General features: G+C 46.1%; 1 protein-coding gene across 2 annotated transcripts in view; it reads left to right on the forward strand.

The window, feature by feature from the left end:
- The window catches only part of ALKAL2 (ALK and LTK ligand 2), a 117,647-nt gene extending 94,376 nt beyond the window's left edge, over nucleotides 1–23,271 (forward strand). Inside the window, exon 6 of one of the 2 annotated variants that reach the window (XM_073672982.1) lies at nucleotides 22,418–23,271. The gene's annotated coding sequence lies outside the window, so the exon portion shown is untranslated. The remainder of the gene's footprint in view (nucleotides 1–22,417) is intronic. The other variant, XM_073672980.1, reaches the window with a different exon arrangement.
- The last annotated feature ends 3,511 nt before the right edge of the window (nucleotides 23,272–26,782 follow it).

Consider the following 26,782-nt stretch of genomic DNA (forward strand, 5'->3'; position numbering starts at 1 on the left):
ATTTGGTGTATTTATTAATTAGATGTAGAATGAAAGGAGGTCACACAGGGAGGGACAATGCAAGATCTACGTTTTAAAGCCATACATGACTTAAAAAGATGGTTTTCTGAAGTGTTGAGCGCAAGTGCTCGTTACTCGAGTTTGCCTAGGGTGCTTGGCTAAACACCGTTTATTGCAGGTGCTTGAGTGACATGTTTGGTTCCCCCCGCTCGCATGTTTCGCGGCTGTGAGGCTACGTGCCCACTTTGCATTTTTCAAGTGTTTTGGCAGCGGAATTTTCGCTGTGAAAACGCTTGGTAATACGTACCCATGGTCCCCAATGATAATCCGCATGTGCTGTGCACATGCTGCGGAAATTTCCGCTGCGGAAAAATAGGCAGCATGTCCATTAATTTTGCAGACATGCAGTGTAATTGCCGCCATTGACTTGCATTGAACCGCATATTATCCATGTAAGCACATGTGCCCATGCGGATATCATATGGTTCAATGTGCGGATGGTACCCGGGTTTGGAAAAGAGGAGACTCTCCTCTAGACTCGGGTACCATAGAACCTGTTAAGAATTTAAAATAAAAAATAAAGATTATACTTACCTTCCGATGGCTCCCGGTCTCCTCAGCGATGAGTCCGGTCTGTTGTATGGGTTGCAGTGGTGTGAAAGGACCTGCCATGACGTCATTTAGTCATGTGACAGGTCACGTGACCGCTGACGCCAGCGGTCGCGTGACCTGTCACATGACTAAATGACGTCATGGCAGGTCCTTTCATACCACCGCGACCGATACAACAGACCGGACGCAGCGGAGAAAACACCGGGGGCCATCGGAAGGTAAGTAAAATCTTTATTTTTTATTTTTTAACATTTTTATTCTTTTTTTTTTAGCTATTATTTGGTCACACTATATAAATCCATGCCGGTTGCATGGATTTATATAGTGTGACCAAGTTGTCAAGCACCTTTCTAAGTGATGCTAAAATCGCTTGAAAAGCGCTTAATCACCCGCATGCAGAAATGCATGCAAAAACGCTTGACAACCGCTTCTACCTGGCAGGAAAAACGCGTGTAAAATCCGCATGCATTTTTCCTGCCAGGGAGGAGCGGAAAAAATATGCAGCATTTCTGCATCGTGGGCACTTAGCCTTAGACAGCCACAAAACATGCAGGGATTTCCCATGTTTGTCAGGCAGTCCCCGCATATTTTGTGGCTGTCTAACAGCCGCAAAATATGCTGCCGCGGCGACTCGACCATATCACTCGAGCATCTGCGATACTCTGTGCATACCTGAGCACCCTAGGCAAGTATGGATTTGACAAGTCCTTTTTGCTGTGTTCACACCTTTCTCATATCTGATCAAAGGGTTTGCACCTGCTCTACATTCCCATACATGCTCCTTCGTAATTATTTGCACTGTCGGCTTTCATTTCATCTTAGCATTTTTCTCTCCGTTCACGGATGTTGTGAGGTGGAAGAACCTTATTTGTTATTTAATGTCCGTTTTCTTTTAGCTGCTTGGTAGCACCACACCTTTTGCTAATCTGCCGTGAAAGCTAATAAAATATTAATATCAATTACTTGCGATATTAATTCTCCTTTGCTGCCTTAGGGGAAAGCATCACTACATATTTGGCACAGCTTCGGTTTTAATATTTTTTTTTAAAATTTCCCTTAATTATTAAATTGTGTTAAATTATTAAAATTAAAGGCATTAAATATGTACACTATTATTTTTAAACTAATATAAGAGACACTTGTTTAATTAAATGAGATGACAAATGCACACTGGAGGGAAAGAAAATAACCAGAGGTGATAAAGGAATCGTTTTACTAACTCTCTTCGCAAAATGGGATTATGCAAGAAGGGGCAGCGATGTTAGTAAACGTGAAGGCGAAAAGTTTACGGCTGTCATCAAAATGGGATGACGGCGTCAGAACTTGATATCCCGGATGATTAAGTGTGCCTTTTATTTGGTCTCATGCTACCTGTATAGTGACGCCAGACCCAGTAACGTTGCTGAGACTGGTGACCCTACAAGAAGGTCTGTTGGACCATAATTTCCTCCAGTCTCAGCAGTTGCTGCACCATCCTCCTCCAACTCCTCTTGACTCTGAACATAATGGCAGTATCTGCACCATCACCTTGATGTCTTAGTATGTTAGAACCACTTTTGTGGCACTGTGGTGGCCAAAAAATGGAATTTTGATGTTCCGATTTTTTTTGTTTTGTTTTGGCACATACGGTACGGTTTAAATTTTAGATTTTGATGGATCAAACTTTTTTTTTAATATGGTGCCAAATATGTTTATTTTTTAAACTTCTTTACTTTTAAAGGCGTAAAGTAGTGTGCAGCGTTACCAACTATATTTTTTAATGTCTTTGTTTTTCAGTTGGAAAAAGCAGGGAGATCTTCAAACTATATATGTTTTATGTTATTGAAAACATTTTTTCATTCGGTTCTACTTTTCTTTTTGTCTCCCACCCCCCAAAACCTGAAACTGCTATTGGTTGTTTTGTTTACTTGGCATTTGGGGAGTTTTTGGAGGAGTGTTCCATTAGCTGAAGCAGTTTGGAAGAGTTTTTGAAGTATTTTTAGTTTTGGTTGGAAACTGCCATCAGGAGCTGCATCAAAAAGGGAAAAGCTTCAAACTTTTATATATTTTTCTTTTCTTGTTTTGAAAACTTTTTTTATTCATTTCTACGTTTCTGCTGTTTGATTGCTTGTACAATGCATTGCAATACTACAATATGTACTGTAGTTGAAATGATCCCCAGCGCTGCATACAAGTGCCTTTCCAATCACTTGATCTGCGGGGTGCTGGAAGTTGTTGCTCTCCCCCAAAAGTTCTGATATTGATGACCCTGAAGAAGGATAGGCCATCAATGATAAAGTAGTGGACAACCACTTTAATATTAAAAGACCCAGGAAAAACTTTGTAATGTGTATGGTTGGTCAATATGAGGGAACAATACTGTGGAGTTGCTTCGTGCAGGCATGTCTGAAAATCTATTTATTAAGGTCTCATTCACTGGAATGTGGTTCTCGTCTGTTTGCTCTCGGTTTTAGAATCTGACAGCTCACAAATACATTAATGTGGCTAATCAACACACAAGTGTTTTTGACCAATCAATTTACCCAAGCCAAAATCCAGTGTAACTCCTATTCTGCTCAGACGCTGCTATGTAAGTGAGAAATAGGCCATCTGTGTTCTCTCTGTTTTCTTTAATGATCCATATTTTGTACATGCAAAATATGATTTATCCTTTTTTCCTCTGTTCTCCAGTTTTTACATAGAGGTTTGACTCAAACAATAAAATGTAGAAAAATGAAAAACATTTATAAAAGCCAATACAAATGCATATTCTCTGCTCCTTAGTGTACAATAATAATTGTTATCATGCAATTAAAACATTAATCTGTCTGCAGATAACATTACTTGTACAAGCTTCACAAGATAAAGGACATAAAATAAAATCAATTGTTGCTTTATTTATTTAGCAGTGTTTTTCCAGCACCACCTGGGATAGCCGTGTATAAATGGCAAAACCTGAGTTAGCAATGTATGACTGGCACCACAACTAGCACCACCCGGGATAGCTGTGTATGCCCGGCACACCTGGGATAGCTGTGTATGCCCGGCACACCTGGGATAGCTGTGTATGTCCGGCACACTCGGGATAGCTGTGTATGTCCGGCACACCCGGGATAGCCGTGTATGCCCGGCACACCCGGGTTAGCAGTATATGTTCGGCACCCCCGGATAGCCGTGAAAGTCTGGCACACCTGGGATAGCTGTATATGCCCAGCACACCCGGCGGGATAGCCGTGTATGCCCGGGATAGCCGTGTACGCCCGGCACGCCCGGGATAGCCGTGTACGCCCGGCACGCCCGGGATAGCCGTGTACGCCCGGCACGCCCGGGATAGCCGTGTACGCCCGGGATAGCCGTGTACGCCCGGCACAGCCGTGTACGCCCGGCATAGCCGTGTACGCCCGACATGCCCGGGATAGCCGTGTACACCCGGCACGCCCGGGATAGCCGTGTACGCCCGGCACGCCCGGGATAGCCGTGTACGCCCGGCACGCCCGGGATAGCCGTGTACGCCCGGCCCGCCCGGGATAGCCGTGTACGCCCGGGATAGCCGTGTACGCCCGGCCCGCCCGGGATAGCCGTGTACGCCCGGCCCGCCCGGGATAGCCGTGTACGCCCGGCCCGCCCGGGATAGCCGTGTACGCCCGGCCCGCCCGGGATAGCCGTGTATGCCCGGGATAGCCGTGTGTGTCCGATACCAAGATAAATAATAAAACCCCCATTGTGGGTTGTTAATCACAGCAAAGTGTAGCACATAATATGGAGTTTATATATAAACTGTTATGTGCACAACAAACCAATGGATTTGAAACGTGTAGGCGGGGTTTCTTTTGTGATAATATTTTTTCCTTACTTGTGCTTTTTTTGAAGATTCAACAAATTTTTACTTTTTAACTATTTTTTTTTTTGCATTGAAGCTGGATCTACTACTTATCTTGTTTGTTTACTAGTGTGGGAAGAGGCCTACTTATCTGTGCACCAGCACCATCATTTACTAGATGACCCTGTGATCTGATTCTTTTTCTCTCCTTTTTTTCTTGTATATGATACCACCTGAGGTAGCAGTGTAGGAGCGGCACCATCTGGCTTATCATTGTATGGCTGGAAACTCCAGGGGTAATAGTGTATGACTGGCACTCCTTGTATTGCAGACTCAACCTCTGATAGCAGTGTTTGACAGGCACCACTTGGATTAGTAGTGTATGACTATAAAACACCAGGCATAGTAGTGTATGACTGGCACCACCTGGGATAGTAGTGTATGACTGGCATTACTTGGTATAGCAGTGTAGGATCGGCACCACCTGAGATAACAGTGTATGGCTGACACTCCTTGGGTTAGCAGTCTATATCTGCTACCACCTCTGATAGCAGTGTTTGACAGCCTCCACTTGGGTTTGTAGTGTATGACTGGCAAGAACAGGGATGGCAGTGTATGACTGGCAAGAACAGGGATGGCAGTGTATGACTGGCAAGACCAGAGTTGATAGTGTATGACTGGCACCATCTGGATTGCTTCATCTGAATAACATAAGTGAAGACGTGAGCAAATACTCAATTATAAATCTCCTTTTTGGGCTGAAAGCATAGTAGCCCAAGATACTGAGTAGCTGCTTGCATTTGTTAGTAAGGCCCATTGCATTCAGCCAGATTGATGATTTATGTGGCTCAATATCATTTGTGAATATTACCATATATATTTAGAGTCGAGAAGTAATGTTTCCCCCTAATATGAGATCATTGACAATTTACTCATAAGTGTTTTTGCCTTCCTTTGGATTAATACTTTAGGATTAGGCTATGGCCATACGGTGACATTTGACTCTGACGAATTATAGCTATGATTTATTTGGCTGCAATAAATTAAGTCAAACGGCAGACATGTTACATGGGAATCTTAGGTGCTTTCAACTTACAATATTAAATTGCATAGGAGCAAGGCTGTTATCACAGTCTCTAAGGAGCGGGTGTGAAAGATCAATCCCATTTCTACAACACGTAGGAACCATTTATTCCATTACAGCGTGGTAGAAAATAAACATTCCTAGGCTTGTAGTCTTATATTAGACTTGCCTTGTCTATTGCTGTTACATTCTGGCCCTTTCCTGATCCTTTTTCCACATCCTTACAAATATCTCCCACATCCGCCCTTATCTCTACACTAAAACATTAATTAATGCTGTTAGCACTTATCACCACGACTGCTATAAAATGTTATCAATTAGATACCAGAATGTGTTATTGTGCTACTGCTACTCTGAGTTGTCCAAGTTTCCTGTAGAGTTCAGGGCACAGCTCTGCTTCTGATTTACAAAACTTCTTACCAAACACAAATTCCTGGTGACCTATAGCTAAAATGTAGAATACTTGACCTATAACGAGAATAAAAAATACTATAGCAAGAATAGGATATATGAACTATAGCTAGAATATAAAATATGTGAAATATAGCTAAAATCTGGAATATACTATCTACACCAAAATCTAGATTATATAAACTATAAGTAGAATATATTTATTATTATTATTTAACATGCTTCGACTTGATCTCGAGCCATGGCAACTTGATGGAGGAGCGATCTGTAGGAAGATCAATCTTGTGCAAGCCTAGATAGGTCCACCGGGGTCTTCCCCGCAGTTATCTTCATAATATCAACCCATCGGGTTGCTGGTCTTCCTCTTCGCCTTGTTCCTTCTATTCTTCCGACCATGATCTCCTTCTCCAGTAATTTCTTTCTTTGTATGTTGTGTCCAAAACAGGCAAGTCGTAGCTTGGTGATCCTTGCTTCGAGTGACATGCCTGGCTTGATTTGTTCCAAAATTGGATTTGTTTGTTCTTCTTGCCATCCATGGTATTGATAACATGCATGTGGGTGGTGTGATCTGATGCCGGGGAGGGGTCTTTGTCATGGAGAAAGTCTTGTCACAGATTCTCAATGGGATTTAGGTCTGGACTCATGACTGTACCATTCACACACTTGAATATGTTTTGATCTAAACCATCCATTGTAGCTCTGGCAGTATGTTTAGAGTTGTTGTCCTGCTGGAAGGTGAACATACGTCCCAGTCTCAAGTCTTTTACAGCCTCTAACAGGTTTTCCTCCAGGATTGCCCTGTATTTAGTTCCATCCATCTTCCCATCAACTCCAACCAGCTTCCCTGTCTCTGCTGAAGAAAAGCATCCCCACAGCATGATGCTGCTGTTATGACTGCCAAAGCACATTCATACAGGCAACGTACAAACCAGGGAGATAAAAACCTGAATCTGACAAGTCCGTGTTCAAACTAGGAAAAGCCCTTCTCTGACCCTGATCTGTCCTGGCCTGACTGTGGAGGTTGGCACCCTAAGAAAATGCAATGGCGCCCCCACTCAATGGCGGCTTATCCTGAATGTCCTTAGGAGCTCCTAGGATCACTAGAGTATCAGTTCCGTAAAGAGTAAAAGAATCAACCCAAAAACAACTGCAACCAACACAAACTATAGCAAAGTGAATGAATCCAACAAAGTCTGTCACCAGCAGGAAACACCAGTAGGGGTAGGTATTTAAAGCTGCACCCAAAAGGTGATAGGATAGACAAGCAGCGCAAATGGAAAACACCTGTTAATCAAACTGACAGCAACAAAGATAACAGAACTAAAACAGCCAAAGAAAAGTATATCTGTTGTGACTCAGCGGGAATAGATGCGGACCACAGGATCAATGGTTCGAATCCAGAAGCATGACAGCTGCCACCACCATGTTTGATGGTGGGAATTGGTGTTTTCAGTGAGATGTGCAGTGTTAGTATTCTACTTCCACATGCTCGCTGTGTCCCCTACATGGCTTTATGCAAACTGCAAATGGGAGTTCTTATGGCTTACTTTCAAAAATGGCTTTCTTATTGTCTCTCTTCCGTAAAGGCCAGCTTTGTGGAGTATTTATTTATTTTACTCACTTATATAGCGCCATTAATTCCACAGTGCTTTCAAGACATTATGGGCACTGTCCCCATTGGGGCTCACAATTTAAATTCCATATCAGTTTGTCTTTTGGAGTGTGGGAGGAAACCAGAGAACCCGGAGGAAACCCACGCAAATACGGGGAGAACATATAGGACTAATAGTTGTGCTGTGAACAGATTTTCCCACATAAGCTGTGGATCTCTGCAGCTCCTCCAGTGTAACTATAGGCCTCTTGGCTGCTTCTCTAATTAGTGCTCTCCTTGCTTGGGATGTCACTTTAGGTGGACGGCCATGTCTTGGTAGGTTTGCAGTTGAAGTGTACCTCCGATAAAAATTACAGACTTCTCCATTCTTTTTAGGTGGGAAAAGTTCCAAAATTGGCAGTGTAGCAAACACTTATTTTCCCCACTGTATATCCAGAATATAGACTATATGATCTACACCAAAATTCTCTAACATCATGCCCCTTTCACTTTTATTTAGGGAAAGACTTGAAGATACAGCAGCTTAACATTGCCTATAAATAGTGATGAGCGCAAGTGCTTATTGCTCAAGTTGGACAGCCACAAAACATGCAGGGATTTCCTATGTAACTGCCGTGAAACATGCGGCCGCCGGGACTCGAACATGTCACGCAAGCACCTGAGTTACTTGGTGCATACCCGAGCACCCTAGGCAAACTCGAGTAACGAGCACTTGTGCTCATCACTACCTACAAAGTATTTTATACCATTCCAGCAAAATCTCCACTCCAAAATGGCGCTCCTTCCCTTCTGAATTTTGTAATGGGCCCAAACAGTAGTTTTCAACCACATATGGAGTATTGACACATTTGGGTGAATTTGCATAACATATTTAAAGGTTTGTTTTCTCCTATTACCTATTTTGAAAATTTTAAATTTGGGAAATATTTTAATGGAAAAAAAATATTTTTTAATTTTTACAGCTCAATATTATAAAATTCTGTGACTCACGTGTATTTGAAATGCTCAACACATCTTCAGATAATTTCCTCGAGGGGTGTAGTTTTCAAAATGGGGTTACTTGTGGAGATATCTTGGGTTTGGCACCTCAGAGGCTCTCCTAATGCTATGTGGCATCCACAGTCTATTCCAGCAAAAATTGTGCTCTAAAAGTCTATGTCGCTCCTCCCCTTCGGAAACCCTGCCATGTGATCAATAGCAGTTTCCGACCACATATGGGGTATCGGTGTACTCAGGAGACATTGCACATCTAATTATAGGGTCCATTTTCTCCTTTCACCCTTGTGAAAATGAGTAACGTGTACTTCAAGAAAAAGATTTCTGGAAAAAACGTAATAGTTTATTTTGACAGCATAAGATTATAAAATTCTGTGAAGCACCTGTGATTTCAAGATGTTCATGACACCCGTAAATAAATTCCTTGAGGAATGTATTTTCCAAAATAGAGTCACTTATGGCCGGTTCCTGCTGTTTCAGCATGTCAGGGTGTCTGCAATTTATTCCAACCAAACTTGTGCTCCAAAATTCAAATGCTCCTTCCATTCTGTGCCCTGCCATGTGCTAACACAATAGTTTTGCATGTAGTGGGAGATTAAGGGTTGTAGTCTGCGTAGCTGATGTTGGATTCAAGAAACCAAGGGAAGATAATGGAATTTGAAAATGCAGTTTAACCTCTAAGCGTTTCGAAGTTGGACTAACTTCTTCATCAGGACCACAGAGATTACATGTGCACAGAAAGCCCCATAGCCCATTGACTTTTACTCATTTAAAGGGGTTGTCCACTACTTTATATGATCCACCAATGTATTTCCCCAGGGCCCATAAGTGTTTCTCTAAATACCTTGTGGTGCCTTTTCTGCCTGTGAGTGGCGCTATCACTGGCGGCTCACAGGCAGCACGTGTCCCCCGGCTGCAGCCGACTATGACATCCGCTGACGTCTCGTCATGTTCCAGATGCAGCCTGGGTTGACTTACTTCTGCAATCCACGGTGGATGCTGGGATGTGGGCAGGGTTACCCAGCACGTCACACCCGACATCCACCGCGTGCTCTCCCTCTCCTCATTCACAGGGAAAGCGTGCGGGAGGCGATCACTGATGTCACGCCTCACTTGACGTGACATCAGTGACGGGTCACGTGATGCCCCTGAGTGGCCAGCGATAGCGTCGCTCACAGGCTGAAAAGGCACCGGAAGGTATTTACAAAAACACTTCTGGGCCCCGGGGGATACATTGGGGGGTTCATATAAAGTAGTGCACAACTTCTTTAACCATAAAAAGCGAAGGGAGCTTTTATTCCAATTTACTCACATGGAATTCTTTATAACAACCTTTTTTGGTATATAAAATCAATTATGAATGGAGACACGCTTGCTTGCTGCTCTGCTAAACCTATTGGTTCAGGTGGTCATTATGCAGTTATCATAAAAAAGAAAAGTGTAAAAAAAAAAAAAAAAAATGAAATAACAAAGTCTCTCAAATTGAGTTTTGGGAGAGATACCATAAAATAAATTAAAAAAAATAAACGAAACTGAAAAAAACATTTTAAAATACAAGAAAATGAAAGAAATTGCCCACAAAAGTCAATATTTTAACTCTAGTTTCATATATTACATGCCTATTTTAAAGGTAATTGTATCAAGTCTAATCAGTATACTATGCCAAACAGAAAAAGGTAAGACTACATGATTAAAAAATATAGTAAAATGTAAAAAAAAAATCCAACTAAAAAGCTAAACATTTTAAATAAGTAAAAATAATGTATATAAAAAGATCAGACTCCAAGGGGTAACATTTCTTCTTGTGGAGAGTGACATGTCAAGCCTGGTAATTTGCACAAAAAAATCAAAATATCATTCTTCGGCGGTTACAAAAAAAAAAATACTATAGCCCAACAAATAAAGTAAAAGCTGTTACTTAAGCAATAAAGTAAGTTAAAGCTGTTAAACTAATGCAAACTAAAAACAGGACAATTATATCCAGGGCCTGACCTAATTGACTGACACAAAATAGTCTAGAGCAGGGATGTCAAACTCAGACAAAGAGGGCCAAAAATAAAAACTTGGACAAACTCGAGGGCCAACCTTGATATTTATTAAAAAAAAACAAAAAACGTAATATTCGGTGGGGTCACAAAAGAGCACATCACAACTTTGCAGCCCTTAAAGAGTAAATTTCCTCCTATTGAAGCCCCTAGATTGCCCTTTCATTTCCCCCATTAAGTATGATGCCAACAAAAGTGCCCCCAAACACAGTATGTTACCCTCACAGTTAACTCTGCCTCAGTATCCTCCACACGTATGGTATGATGACCCTACTGTACCCCCCTTCAACTCCCCTGGCAAATTATGGTGACCCCAACACAGTATGATGCCCCAGCTGTGATCCCCATACAGCCCTCTACACAGTATAATGGGCCCCACATAGTCCTCCATAAAGAATAATGGGCCCCACATAGTCCTCCATAAAGAATAATGGTCCCACATAGTCCTCCATATGGCATTATAGGCCAAATATAATCACCATGAGGGCCAAATTTGGCCCACGGGCCAGAGTTTGACATGTATGGTCTAGAGGTAAACAAACAAAATAGGAACCAATGAATTGAAGATCTGGTATCCGGAGGGTTTCCTTGAATGATAGTTTGTAGCAATATATCAAACCGTGATCCAACAATTGTGTGAAGCCAAACTCCTCTGAACCTCAAGACACAGATGTTATTGTCACTGGAGCGCATGTCGCATTCCTTATTCTCTATGTCTCAGTATTCATTACTTCCGCTGAAAGTTTAGTTTCATATTATGTGTTGCATTATATAAACTTTTTCCAGGTTTACTCAGTAATGTACACTTGGCTTTCTCAGCAGCTTTATTTTGTAATTACACTGCAGTGATGAAATACTTTTTAGCAGTTTCTCTTATAGGTAGCTCTTAAAGAAGTGTTAAGAAGTGAAGAGATGATCCACCATGTCAGGCCACATTTACACATTCAGTATTTGGTCAATATTTTACATCAGTATTTGTAAGCCAAAAACAGGAGTGGGTAAAAAATGCAGAAGTAGTTACATGCTGGGGCCCTCTTCTGCCTGTGTCCATTCCTGCACAGGGGCCCTCTACTGCCTGTGTCCGTTCCTGCACAGGGGCCCTCTACTGCCTGTGTCCATCCCTTCACAGAGGCCCTCTTCATCCTGTGTCCATCCCTTCACAGAGGCCCTCTTCATCCTGTGTCCATCCCTGCACAGAAGCCCTCTTCTGCCTGTGTCCATCCCGTCACAGGGGCCGTCTTCTGCCTGTGTCCATTCCTGTACAGGGGCCGTCTTCTGCCTGTGTCCATTCCTGTACAAGGGCCCTCTTCTGCCTGTGTCCGTGCCTGCACAGGGGCCCTCTTCTGCCTGTGTCCATCCCTTCACAGAGGCCCTCTTCATCCTGTGTCCATCCCTGCACAGAAGCCCTCTTCTGCCTGTGTCCATCCCGTCACAGGGGCCGTCTTCTGCCTGTGTCCATTCCTGTACAGGGGCCGTCTTCTGCCTGTGTCCATTCCTGTACAAGGGCCCTCTTCTGCCTGTGTCCGTGCCTGCACAGGGGCCCTCTTCTGCCTGTATCCATCCCTTCACAGAGGCCCTCTTCATCCTGTGTCCATCCCTGCACAGAAGCCCTCTTCTGCCTGTGTCCATCCCGTCACAGGGGCCCTCTTCTGCCTGTGTCCATCCCGTCACAGGGGCCCTCTTCTGCCTGTGTCCGTTCCTGCACAGGTGCCCTCTTCTGCCTGTGTCCGTGCCTGTACAGGCGCCCTCTTCTGCCTGTGTCCGTGCCTGTACAGGCGCACTTTTCTGCCTGTGTCCGTTCCTGCACAGGGGCCCTCTTCTGCCTGTATCCATCCCTACACAGAAGCCCTGTTCATCCTGTGTCCATCCCTGCACAGAAGCCCTCTTCATCCTGTGTCCATCCCTGCACAGAAGCCCTCTTCTGCCTGTGTCCATCCCGTCACAGGGGCCGTCTTCTGCCTGTGTCCATTCCTGTACAGGGGCTGTCTTCTGCCTGTGTCCATTCCTGTACAAGGGCCCTCTTCTGCCTGTGTCCGTGCCTGCACAGAGGCCCTCTTCATCCTGTGTCCATCCCTGCACAGAAGCCCTCTTCTGCCTGTGTCCATCCCGTCACAGGGGCCCTCTTCTGCCTGTGTCCGTTCCTGCACAGGTGCCCTCTTCTGCCTGTGTCCGTGCCTGTACAGGCGCCCTTTTCTGCCTGTGTCCGTTCCTGCACCGGGGCCCTCTTCTGCCTGTATCCATCCCTTCACAGAAGCCCTCTTCATCCGGTGTCCATCCCTGCACAGAAGCCCTCTTCTGCCTGTGTCCATCCCGTCACAGGGGCCGTCTTCTGCCTGTGTCCATTCCTGTACAGGGGCCGTCTTCTGCCTGTGTCCATTCCTGTACAAGGGCCCTCTTCTGCCTGTGTCTGTTCCTACACAGGGGCCCTCTTCTGCCTGTGTCCGTTCCTGCACAGGGGCCCTCTTCTGCCTGTGTCCGTTCCTGCACAGGGGCCCTCTTCTGCCTGTGTCCATCCCTGCACAGGTGCCCTCTCCTGTCTGTGTCCGTGCCTGTACAGGCGCCCTTTTCTGCCTGTGTCCGTGCCTGCACAGGGGCCCTCTTCTGCCTGTGTCCATCCCTTCACAGAGGCCCTCTTCATCCTGTGTCCATCCCTGCACAGAAGCCCTCTTCTGCCTGTGTCCATCCCGTCACAGGGGCCCTCTTCTGCCTGTGTCCATTCCTGTACAGGGGCCGTCTTCTGCCTGTGTCCATTCCTGCACAGGGGCCCTCTTCTGCCTGTGTCCATTCCTGCACAGGGGCCCTCTTCTGCCTGTGTCCATTCCTGCACAGGGGACCTCTTCAGCCTGTGTCCGTGTCTGTACAGGTGCTCTCTTCTGCCTGTGTCTGTCCCTGCACAGGGGCCCTCTTCTGTGTCCATTCCTGCACAGGGGCTTTCTTCTGCCTGTGTCCGTGCATGTACAGGCGCCCTCTTCTGCATGTGTCCGTCCATGCACAGGGGCCCTCTTCTGCCTGTGTCCGTTCCTGCACAGGGGCCTTCTTCTGCCGGTGTCTGTACATGAGCCCTCTTCTGCCTGTGTCTGTTCTTGCACAGGGCCCTCTTCTGCCTGTGTCTGCTCCTGCACAGGGGCCCTCTTCTGCCTGTGTCTGTTCCTGCACAGGGGCCCTCTTCTGCCTGTCTGTTCCTGCACAGGGGCCCTCTTCTGCCTGTCTGTTCCTGCACAGGCACCCTGTTCAGCCTGTGTTCCTGCATAGGGGCCCTCTTCTGCCTGTGTCCATCTCTGTACAGGAGCCCTCTTCTGCCTGTGTCTACACAGTGGCCCTCTTCTGCCTGTGTCCATCTCTGTACAGGGGCCCTCTTCTGCCTGTGTCCGTTCCTGCACAGGTGCCCTCTTCTGCCTGTGTCCGTGCCTGTACAGGCGCCCTCTTCTGCCTGTGTCCGTGCCTGCACAGGGGCCCTCTTCTGCCTGTGTCCGTGCCTGTACAGGCGCCCTCTTCTGCCTGTGTCCGTGCCTGTACAGGCGCCCTCTTCTGCCTGTGTCCGTGCCTGTACAGGCGCCCTCTTCTGCCTGTGTCCGTGCCTGCACAGGTGCCCTCTTCTGCCTGTGTCCGTGCCTGTACAGGCGCACTTTTCTGCCTGTGTCCGTTCCTGCACAGGGGCCCTCTTCTGCCTGTATCCATCCCTTCACAGAAGCCCTCTTCATCCTGTGTCCATCCCTGCACAGAAGCCCTCTTCTGCCTGTGTCCATCCCGTCACAGGGGCCGTCTTCTGCCTGTGTCCATTCCTGTACAAGGGCCCTCTTCTGCCTGTGTCCGTGCCTGCACAGAGGCCCTCTTCATCCTGTGTCCATCCCTTCACAGAGGCCCTCTTCATCCTGTGTCCATCCCTGCACAGAAGCCCTCTTCTGCCTGTGTCCATCCCGTCACAGGGGCCCTCTTCTGCCTGTGTCCGTTCCTGCACAGGTGCCCTCTTCTGCCTGTGTCCGTGCCTGTACAGGCGCCCTTTTCTGCCTGTGTCCGTTCCTGCACCGGGGCCCTCTTCTGCCTGTATCCATCCCTTCACAGAAGCCCTCTTCATCCGGTGTCCATCCCTGCACAGAAGCCCTCTTCTGCCTGTGTCCATCCCGTCACAGGGGCCGTCTTCTGCCTGTGTCCATTCCTGTACAGGGGCCGTCTTCTGCCTGTGTCCATTCCTGTACAAGGGCCCTCTTCTGCCTGTGTCTGTTCCTACACAGGGGCCCTCTTCTGCCTGTGTCCGTTCCTGCACAGGGGCCCTCTTCTGCCTGTGTCCGTTCCTGCACAGGGGCCCTCTTCTGCCTGTGTCCATCCCTGCACAGGTGCCCTCTTCTGTCTGTGTCCGTGCCTGTACAGGCGCCCTTTTCTGCCTGTGTCCGTGCCTGCACAGGGGCCCTCTTCTGCCTGTGTCCATCCCTTCACAGAGGCCCTCTTCATCCTGTGTCCATCCCTGCACAGAAGCCCTCTTCTGCCTGTGTCCATCCCGTCACAGGGGCCCTCTTCTGCCTGTGTCCATTCCTGTACAGGGGCCGTCTTCTGCCTGTGTCCATTCCTGCACAGGGGCCCTCTTCTGCCTGTGTCCATTCCTGCACAGGGGCCCTCTTCTGCCTGTGTCCATTCCTGCACAGGGGACCTCTTCAGCCTGTGTCCGTGTCTGTACAGGTGCTCTCTTCTGCCTGTGTCTGTCCCTGCACAGGGGCCCTCTTCTGTGTCCATTCCTGCACAGGGGCTTTCTTCTGCCTGTGTCCGTGCATGTACAGGCGCCCTCTTCTGCATGTGTCCGTCCATGCACAGGGGCCCTCTTCTGCCTGTGTCCGTTCCTGCACAGGGGCCTTCTTCTGCCGGTGTCTGTACATGAGCCCTCTTCTGCCTGTGTCTGTTCTTGCACAGGTGCCCTCTTCTGCCTGTGTCCGTGCCTGTACAGGCGCCCTCTTCTGCCTGTGTCCGTGCCTGCACAGGGGCCCTCTTCTGCCTGTGTCCGTGCCTGTACAGGCGCCCTCTTCTGCCTGTGTCCGTGCCTGTACAGGCGCCCTCTTCTGCCTGTGTCCGTGCCTGCACAGGTGCCCTCTTCTGCCTCTGTCCGTGCCTGTACAGGCGCACTTTTCTGCCTGTGTCCGTTCCTGCACAGGGGCCCTCTTCTGCCTGTATCCATCCCTTCACAGAAGCCCTCTTCATCCTGTGTCCATCCCTGCACAGAAGCCCTCTTCTGCCTGTGTCCATCCCGTCACAGGGGCCGTCTTCTGCCTGTGTCCATTCCTGTACAAGGGCCCTCTTCTGCCTGTGTCCGTGCCTGCACAGAGGCCCTCTTCATCCTGTGTCCATCCCTTCACAGAGGCCCTCTTCATCCTGTGTCCATCCCTGCACAGAAGCCCTCTTCTGCCTGTGTCCATCCCGTCACAGGGGCCCTCTTCTGCCTGTGTCCGTGCCTGTACAGGCGCCCTTTTCTGCCTGTGTCCGTTCCTGCACCGGGGCCCTCTTCTGCCTGTATCCATCCCTTCACAGAAGCCCTCTTCATCCAGTGTCCATCCCTGCACAGAAGCCCTCTTCTGCCTGTGTCCATCCCGTCACAGGGGCCGTCTTCTGCCTGTGTCCATTCCTGTACAGGGGCCGTCTTCTGCCTGTGTCCATTCCTGTACAAGGGCCCTCTTCTGCCTGTGTCTGTTCCTACACAGGGGCCCTCTTCTGCCTGTGTCCATCCCTGCACAGGTGCCCTCTCCTGTCTGTGTCCGTGCCTGTACAGGCGCCCTTTTCTGCCTGTGTCCGTGCCTGCACAGGGGCCCTCTTCTGCCTGTGTCCATCCCTTCACAGAGGCCCTCTTCATCCTGTGTCCATCCCTGCACAGAAGCCCTCTTCTGCCTGTGTCCATCCCGTCACAGGGGCCCTCTTCTGCCTGTGTCCATTCCTGTACAGGGGCCGTCTTCTGCCTGTGTCCATTCCTGCACAGGGGCCCTCTTCTGCCTGTGTCCATCCCTGCACAGGTGCCCTCTCCTGTCTGTGTCCGTGCCTGTACAGGCGCCCTTTTCTGCCTGTGTCCGTGCCTGCACAGGGGCCCTCTTCTGCCTGTGTCCATCCCTTCACAGAGGCCCTCTTCATCCTGTGTCCATCCCTGCACAGAAGCCCTCTTCTGCCTGTGTCCATCCCGTCACAGGGGCCCTCTTCTGCCTGTGTCCATTCCTGTACAGGGGCCGTCTTCTGCCTGTGTCCATTCCTGCACAGGGGCCCTCTTCTGCCTGTGTCCATTCCTGCACAGGTGCTCTCTTCTGCCTGTGTCTGTCCATGCACAGGGGCCCTCTTCTGTGTCCATTCCTGCACAGGGGCTTTCTTCTGCCTGTGTCCGTGCATGTACAGGCGCCCTCTTCTGCATGTGTCCGTCCATGCACAGGGGCCCTCTTCTGCCTTTGTCCGTGCCTGTACAGGCGCCCTCTTCAGCCTGTGTCCGTTACTGCACAGGGGCCTTCTTCTGCCGGTGTCTGTACATGAGCCCTCTTCTGCCTGTGTCTGTTCTTGCACAGGGGCCCTCTTCTGCCTGTGTCTGCTCCTGCACAGGGGCCCTCTTCTACCTGTGTCTGTTCCTGCACAGGGGCCCTCTTCTGCCTGTCTGTTCCTGCACAGGGGCCCTCTTCTGCCTGTCTGTTCCTGCACAGGGGCCCTCTTCTGCCTGTCTGTTCCTGCACAGGCACCCTGTTCTGCCTGTGTTCATCCCTGCATAGGGGCCCTCTTCTGCCTGTGTCCATCTCTGTACAGGAGCCCTCTTCTGCCTGTGTCTGCACAGGGGCCCTCTTCTGCCTGTGTCCATCTCTGTACAGGGGCCCTCTTCTGCCTGTGTCTGTCTCTGCACAGGGGCCCTCTTCTGCCTGTGTCCATCTCTGTACAGTGGCCCTCTTCTGCCTGTGTCCATCTCTGCACAGGAGCCCTCTTCTGCCTGTGTCAGTACCTGCACAGTAATATCATGAAGTCACAATACCATACTTACTACCTCTCCTGGACTGTCCAAGAGACTCCCAGAAGAGCTGATAAATCTCCCAGGTGCCCACAGACTGTAATTTACTGGACTTTTTCTTCCACAACTCTATAGCAGTAGAGCAGGAGAGGTGTTCCCCATCCTCCAAATCCTACATCAAAATGACACTGCCGTTACCTTAACACTTCAACACCATTTCCTGCTCAGGGAGGTCACTGCTCCTAGTGTGACCATGAACTACGAGTATGTCCCCCCCTGCGTGGTGCTGCAGGCCATGTTCTTCCAGCAGTGCAGATCATTATAGCATCAATAGTGTTTTTATTTAGAAATCTTATAATTCTATAGTGTTATAACTATTAGAGGGCTATAGTATTTCAACTGCATTATAACGATGCAGTATACAGGACGGGGGGGTGTTGCAGTGCTCAGGAGCATAAAGAAGTACAGGAACAAGAAAGAGAGACAGCATAGTCTGAGATTTTTAAAGGGGTACTTTGGGGTCTATAAACATAAAGGTCTGGTGTGTGGTCTTTATTCACTTTGGGGTCTGCTGAAGGGTGTCTCATTTTTTTTTTTATTCAGATGTTGGTCTGTGTGTAAGGATGGCACCTAAAGTACCAAAATGTTGAGACTGTACCTGTAAATAATTCCTGTTGGGCCACCTTCAGTATTTGGTCAGTATTTTACCTCAGTATTTGTAAGCCAAAACCAGGAGTGGGTGATAAATACAGAAGTGGGGACGTGTTTCTATTATACTTCTCCTCTGATTGTTCCACTCCTGATTTTGGATTACAAATAGTGAACATGTAAACGTGGCTTAAAAGTTGACAATTCAGAGTACATTCACACATCCGTTTTTCTCCTACAAGTGCTATCCGTGTTTTTCATTGATGGACTATCATAGGTACAAGTGCTATGGGGCTGTTCGCACATCTGATTTTTTTTCCTGTACCGAGTGATCTGAACAAAAGCCCAGAGACTTGTTCGATATTGGTTTGAGTGTCAGATCAAACTACCAATGCAAATCTATAGGTCCGTGAAAAAAATAGGAGAGCACTTGGATGCTATCCATATGCTATACTATTTTCATGGACTGATTGATAGAAGCTTGAGAAACCTTCATATTTTTTTTTTTCATCTGAGAAAAACTGTTGAAAACTCTAACGGTAAAAACTAACACTGACCAAACTCTGATTAAAAAGACGGATGAAAATCGGACTTACAAGAAAAATCTCCGATGTCAGAAACGAGCCCTTCAGTAAAGATTTTTAAGGTTTAGTTCATAAAGCTGCATGAAAAATCCTAAAAAAGGCAGATGTTTTTGTTTTTATTCGTAGTGTCGTCCATAAGTCCACTTTTTACATCAACAATTTAAAAATGTAATTGTTCAAATACGGTTTTCTATGTTAAATGCAATGGATCTGTGAAAAATAGATGGTGTTATGGTGTTGTCACAGTAATTAATGTAGGATCAGACTGAAATCAACTGATTTGTGAATCACTCTGGTTTCTAATTTGTGTAAGACCACGCGCTAGAGAGGAAGATGAGAATATACAGTACAGACCAAAACTTTGGACACACCTTCTCATTTAAAGATTTTTCTGTATTTTCATGACTATGAAAATTGTACATTCACACTGAAGGCATCAAAACTATGAATTAACACATGTGGAATTATATACTTAACAAAAAAGTGTGAAACAACTGAAAATATGTCTTATATTCTAGGTTCTTCAAAGTAGCCACCTTTTGCTTTGATGACTGCTTTGCACACTCTTGGCATTCTCTTGATGAGCTTCAAGAGGTAGTCACCGGAAATGGTCTTCCAACAATCTTGAAGGAGTTCTCAGAGATGCTTAGCACTTGTTGGCCCTTTTGCCTTCACTCTGCGGTCCAGCTCACCCCAAACCATTTCGATTGGGTTCAGGTCTGGTGACTGTGGAGGCCAGGTCATCTGGCGTAGCACCCCATCACTCTCCTTCTTGGTCAAATAGCCCTTACACAGCCTGGAGGTGTGTTTGGGGTCATTGTCCTGTTGAAAAATAAATGATGGTCCAACTAAATGCAAACCAGATGGAATAGCTGCAAGATGCTGTGGTAGCCATCCTGGTTCAGTATGCCTTCAATTTTGAATAAATCCCCAACAGTGTCACCAGCAAAGCACCCCCACACCATCACACCTCCTCCTCCATGCTTCACGGTGAAAACCAGGCATGTAGAGTCCATCCGTTCACCTTTTCTGCGTCACACAAAGACACGGTGGTTGGAACCGAAGATCTCAAATTTGGACTCATCAGACCAAAGCACAGACTTCCACTGGTCTAATGTCCATTCCTTGTGTTCTTTAGCCCAAACAAGTATCTTCTGCTTGTTGCTGGTCCTTAGCAGTGGTTTCCTAGCAGCTATTTTACCATGAAGGCCTGCTGCACAAAGTCTCCTCTTAACAGTTATTGAAGAGCTGTGTCTGCTGCTAGAACTCTGTGTGGCATTGACCTGGTCTCTAATCTGAGCTGCTGTTAACCTGCGATTTCTGAGGCTGGTGACTCGGATAAACTTATCCTCAGAAGCAGAGTTGACTCTTGGTCTTCCTTTCCTGGGGCGGTCCTCATGTGAGCCAGTTTCTTTGTAGCGCTTGATGGTTTTTGCAACTGCACTTGGGGACACTTTCAAAGTATGCCCAATTTTTCGGACTGACTGACCTTCATTTCTTAAAGTAATGATGGCCACTCGTTTTTCTTTACTTAGAATTTGTATTATGGCAAGAAAAAAGCAGCTAACAGTCTATTCAGTAGGACTATCAGCTGTGTATCCACCAGACTTCTGCACAACACAATTGATGGTCCCAACCCCATTTATAAGGCAAGAAATCCCACTTATTAAACCTGACAGGGCACACCTGTGAAGTGAAAACCATTTCCGGTGACTACCTCTTGAAGCTCATCAAGAGAATGCCAAGAGAGTGCAAAGCAGTCATCAAAGCAAAAGGTGGCTACTTTGAAGAACCTAGAATATAAGACATATTTTCAGTTGTTTCACACTTTTCTGTTAAGTATATAATGCCACATGTGTTAATTCATAGTTTTGATGCCTTCAGTGTGAATGTACAATTTTCATAGTCATGAAAATACAGAAAAATCTTTAAATGAGGTGTGTCCAAACTTCTGGTCTGTACTGTATGTTACTTCTGTATACAGTGAGTCTTCCTCTGTCGGACGCTTTCTAACTTTATGTATACTCTAAGACACATGAACAATTTAGACTTATTGCAGAGGTAGTTTACCCAATCATAGTTATACTTGTTAGAGAATATACTTCATATTGTCTTTGATTATCCATCTTTTATCATCATTTTATGGTATCCAGACGGGTTGTTTCTCTCTCAGTTCTGGACTTCTAAACCCTGTAGCAGGCTCTTACCTCTACCCAGAGTTATTCTGATGCTAATAAATGAACTTTTCTGAACTAAAATTATATAAATCCAATTAAGATCTAGGAAACACAGATTGGCACAAATCCGACTTATGTTGCTTCAGTTTGTTACGATGTACTAGTGTAGATCAAATGCATTGATCAGAGAATTTTCTACATTGTATATAATTATACCAAGTCTTCGGTATAGAGGTTTACATACAGACAAGTCTTTTCCATTTAGAATATGTTAACTTCACTGGATAAATGTTAGGGTGTGTCTTGCCAGAGACCCAACCTGATCGCCAGAACCGGGGACTTGTGTGTCTCTTACTTCGCTGGCCACAATACCATGACCAACAGGAGTTGATTGGAGCATTTTCCCTGCTCCTCTATTCTATTCCAAGCGCAGCAAACTTGACTATCTAATCCAGTGTTTCCCAAACTCCAGTCCTCAGGGCCTCCAACAGATTATGTTTCAAGGATTTCCTTAGTATTTCACAGGTGAGAGAACCTGTGGCAATTTATGGTGCCTTAATGATAATTCCATCACCTGTGAAATACTAAGGAAATCCTGAAAACGTGGATCTGTTGGGGGCCGTCAGGACTGGAGTTTGGGAAACACTGTTCTAGAAGAAGTTAAAGCTGCAACAAGGCTACACTCAGTATTCTTTCTCAGTGGCACAGACTATAAAGGGAATCTGTTGGTAGGCTCAAGTCTCCTAAGTAGAGATGAGCAAACCCGAAAAGATTAGGGTTTGTACAAGACAGTTAGCGTCCAGTGCTAAACTCCAAACACTGAGTTCCACGGAAAGTCCATTAGAGGGGAGAGAAGAGATTTTTTTTTCCAGTTCAAAAGTTTGGGTCCCCATTGTTTTCAATACGGTTTGAGTCCTGGTTTAAATTCAGGTACAAAGTTTGTGTTGGGTACCAGAAATCAAACTTCTACGGGTCCGCTCATCCCTACTCCTAAGCCGTCTATATGGATAAGTCATAGAAGTTAAATCTGCCTCCAGTGCCTATTTTAAATGAAAGGAAGCATTACTAGTGTGAGACATGTAATGATTGACAGTCTGCTCTCCTGCTCTATATGTCTCTCACTGGTAACACCCCCTTTCATTTACAATAAGCTCTGGAGGCAGATTCTCAGGGAGATCTTTGTCCGGCCCATAGATCTTAACAGCTCATTTACATATTAAGAAAAATGTGAATTTCTCAGGAATAAGACATTGGATCCCAGATATCAAGGTATCATTTTATTGAGCTTCTTATCACATATAGGCTCATATAGACGGCTTAGGAGGGCTGATCCTACTGACAGATTCCCTTTAATGGAGCGGCAGAGCTTAAAACATTTTGCTCCATTCAACTGCAGGGAGAACCTTAAAATTAATGTTTGCAGTGTTTGAGTCTCAACATGTTTTTTCTTTTGTATAAAATTTTGTTTTAACAATTTACATCTTTCTCCCCTGACAGATATCAAAAAAACATGAATTACCAAGAATTAAGAAAAAAACAAAAAAAGTGCCTTGGAAACCAACAGGGAACAGATTCGGATGTTTCTATAGCACATCCCATTGTGAACAAATAAATTTATTTTTGCATATTGACAAACTAATGTACTTCCATAACTGTCACAACTTATATTTTATATGTTGTCCTGTCTTCATGCAGATGGATGTAATGTACAATGACTGTAAGTAACTGCCATATAGAAAGAACGCACTCCTAGTGCCCTTGTCACATGCCCATAGTCAACTAAGTCTTTGCCAGAGAAAGTAGAGAGAGACATTGGGAGCCCCATGTCTTGTCTCAGCTTGGCCTCCAATTCTCTGTTCAAGCCTACATTTAGGTCAGGTGTGTTATGCTGCCAAAAAAGACTTCTTTGTGACCTCCACTAGACCAATAATATTAATACTGCATATGTTCTGTAATATTTCAGTTGCAATTTGTGCATAAAAAACCTGTAATAGACTCGGCTTTGCAACACTGGCATATCAATGTATTTAGTGCTTATGCAACCAAAAAGCTACATTTGGTTCCCATATGTTTTTCTTAACCTAAAGTTGAATACTTATGGTCACAACAGTTTAGTTCTTATTTCATATTTGCATGACAGATTGCCTAGTTCATTGTCTGCACCGGACAATGTCTTCTTGTGTAGCGATCATTCTACGAGTGCTGCAGAGCACTCACTTTACGTATCATACTGCGAAGGCATTTGTGAGCGAGATGTGTGGGGGGGGGCACAGTTGTATATAGCCATACACAAGGCTGATGCCATCAGTTTTCTGTACATTACATGTATAAAACATTCCAGTGATATGTGCAATATGTAAATATCTGTAAATATTACATGCATAATAAATGTTTGGTATATATACAGCACCTTGGTGTCTGGACTCTGCATTGCTTAAGACCGCTCTAAAATAGAATAAATGGGCCAAATTCATGAGAATTGAAGAAAAGCTAGAAAGGACAGAAATCGCTTATAGGGCGTTATCCAGATAGGGCATTTATGCGGTGCGGTAACTGCTCACCCGGTCATGTTGTGAGAGCACAACTCTTAGGCTATGTGCCCACGATGCAGAAATGCTCCAGATTTTTTCCTGAGCGTTTCTGCATCTCCCTGGCAGATAAAACGCATGCGGATTGTACATGCGGATTGTACATGCGGATTGTACATGCGTTTTTCCTGCCTGGGACAAGCGGATGTGAAGCGTTCTTCACTTGCATTTCCACATGCGGGTTGACAAGCGCTTTCCAAGCGATTTTAGCATCACTTGGAAAGTGCTTGACAACTTGGTCACACTATATAAATCCATGTAAACGGCGTGGATTTATATAGTGTGACCGTAAAAGAATGGTAAAAAGTAAAAAATAAATCTATACTTACCTTCCGATGGCCCTCGCAGTCTGGCTTGCCGGCAGGTCGCGGTACACTATACTGAAGGACCTGCCGTCATATGACTAAATGACGCCAGCACAGGTCCTTCAGCCCACCGCGAGCTGCCAGCAAGTGAATACAAGGAGACCGGGGGCCATCAGAAGGTAAATACACTGCTCAAAAAAATAAAGGGAACACTCAAATAACACATCCTAGATCTGAATGAATGAAATATTCTCATTGAATACTTTGTTCTGTACAAAGTTGAATGTGCTGACAACAAAATCACACAAAAATCATCAATGGAAATCAAATTTATTAACCAATGGAGGCCTGGATTTGGAGTCACCCCCAAAATTAAAGTGGAAAACACACTACAGGCTGATCCAACTTTGATGTAATGTCCTTAAAACAAGTCAAAATGAGGCTCAGTATTGTGTGTGGCCTCCACGTGCCTGTATGACCTCCCTACAATGCCTGGGCATGCTCCTGATGAGGTTGCGGATGGTCTCCTGTGGGATCTCCTCCCAGACCTGGACTAAAGCATCCACCAACTCCGGGACAGTCTGTGGTGCAACGTGACGTTGGTGGCTGGAGCGAGACATGATGTCCCAAATGTACTCAATCGGATTCAGGTCTGGTAAAAGGGCGGGCCAGTCCATAGCTTCAATGACTTCATCTTGCAGGAAGTGCTGACACACTCCAGCCACATGAGGTCTGGCATTGTCCTGCATTAGGAGGAACCCAGGGCCAACCGCACCAGCATATGGTCTCACAAGTGGTCTGAGGATCTCATCTCGGTACCTAATGGCAGTCAGGCTACCTCTGGCAAGCACATGGAGAGCTGTGCGGCCCTCCAAACAAATGCCACCCCACACCATTACTGACCCACTGCCAAACCGGTCATGTTGAAGGATGTTGCAGGCAGCAGATCGCTCTCCATGGCGTCTCCAGACTCTGTCACTTGTACTCAGTGTGAACCTGCTTTCATCTGTGAAGAGCACAGGGTGCCAGTGGTAACTTTGCCAATCCTGGTGTTATGTGGCAAATGCCAAGCGTCCTGCACTGTGATGGGCTGTGAGCACAGCCCCCATCTGTGAATGTCAGGCCCTCATACCACCCTCATGGAGCCGGTTTCTAACCGTTTGTGCAGACACATGCACATTTGTGACCTGCTGGAGGTCATTTTGCAGGGCTCTGGCAGTGCTCCTCCTGTTCCTCCTTGCACAAAGGAGGAGGTAACGGTCCTGCTGCTGGGTTGTTGCCCTCCTATGGCTCCCTCCACATCTCCTGGTATCTGCTCCATGCTCTGGCCACTGTGCTAACAGACACAGCTACCCTTCTTGCCACAGCTCGCATTGATATGCATTCTGGATGAGCTGTACTACCTGAGCAACTTCTGTGGGTTGTACTGTAGACACTGCCTCATGCTACTGTACCTCTAGGGGTGAGAGCAATGGCAAAATGAAAAAGTGACCAAAACAACAGCCAAACAGGATGAGAACAGAGAAATGGTCTGTGGTTACCACCTGCAGAACCGCTCCTTTATAGAGGGTATCTTGCTAATTGCTGATCATTTCTACCAGTTGTCTGTTCCATTTGCACAAGAGCAGGAGAAATTGATTCACAATCAGTGTTGCTTCATAACTGGACAGGTAGATTTCACAGAAGTGTTATTGACTTGGAGTTACATTGTGTTGTTTAAGTGTTCCCTTTATTTTTTTGAGCAGTGTATAATATTTATTTTTTATTTTATTCTTTTTTTAAAAGGTTCTAGTCTCCTCTCCTCCACACCCGGGTACCATCCGCACATTGAAACGCATGGATTCCGCATGTACATATACAGTGATGCGGAATCCATGCGTTCCAATTCAAGTCAATGGCGGCGAAAACGCAGTGCTTCCGCAAAATAATTGGTAGTGCTGCGTTTTTTTTCCGCAATGATAACCCGCAGCAGAAATTTCCACAGCATGTGCACAGCAAATGCGGATTATCATTGGGGAACATGGCAGGCCTTCTGCCATGCGTTTTTTAAGCGATTCTGCAGCATTTTTGCCGCGGCGAAAACGCTTAAAAAACGCATCGTGGGCACACAGCCTTACAGAAGTTCAATGATAGTTTCCAGCTCCTGCGGGTCTGCTGGTTGGAATCTCCCACTATATCTTGATATTTATGTTGAAAAGCGGATAACGCTGCGCTGCTGGTAAGAAATATGTTTTGAGGTCCTTAAAGTTTGAAGATCATGTAGTTTATTCTCAACGTGTTTCAAGGTCTGACTTATGTGGTTCTCCCGAGGAAGAAGTCAGACTATGAAATGCGATGAGAATAAACTACATATTCTTCAAACTTTAAGCCAGGACTTCAGAACTACTTTCTTGACAGCAGCAAGCGCAGCATTACCTGCTCTCCCACTATATATCTTGAAATTCATGAGAATGGCTCATGCAGGAACAATAAAGGCCACTTTACCCATTTCCACAACACCCTGCCCCATTTTCCAGTGTGGGGAAGTATCTAAAAACTCTAAATTTTAATGCAAAAAGCTGCAAACCACACTTTATTATGTGTCTTAATTTAAACAAAGTCTGTCCCCAGGTTTCCTGGATTGAAGCTGCTGCTCCATCACCTTTTATGTCACTCCATTAGGATCTTTTTGATCCTTTTTTTACAGCCCTGCAGAAATTAACTTTATACATCGCTCTCCCGGTAAATAAGCTGCAAATAGTCCATTGGCCACACACCGAGCAACCTCTGCACCTGCTGTAAGCCTATTAACCCAGCTTATCAATCAAAGGCAGAGGGGCTAGCTTAGCAGCCACACATAAAGCCAATTGGCTAACTTGTGAGAGCCCAAGAGCCAACTACAAGTCGCACCTCTTTTTTGAGACCCTAAACACAACATGCTGCCTCACCCGGACTCACGAGTTGGCCAGTTTGAGCACTGGGTGCCTTCA

Source organism: Phyllobates terribilis, unplaced genomic scaffold (assembly GCF_046119375.1).
Source record: "Phyllobates terribilis strain yellow unplaced genomic scaffold, ASM4611937v1 Scaffold_3__8_contigs__length_932513732, whole genome shotgun sequence".
NCBI lineage: Eukaryota > Metazoa > Chordata > Amphibia > Anura > Dendrobatidae > Phyllobates > Phyllobates terribilis.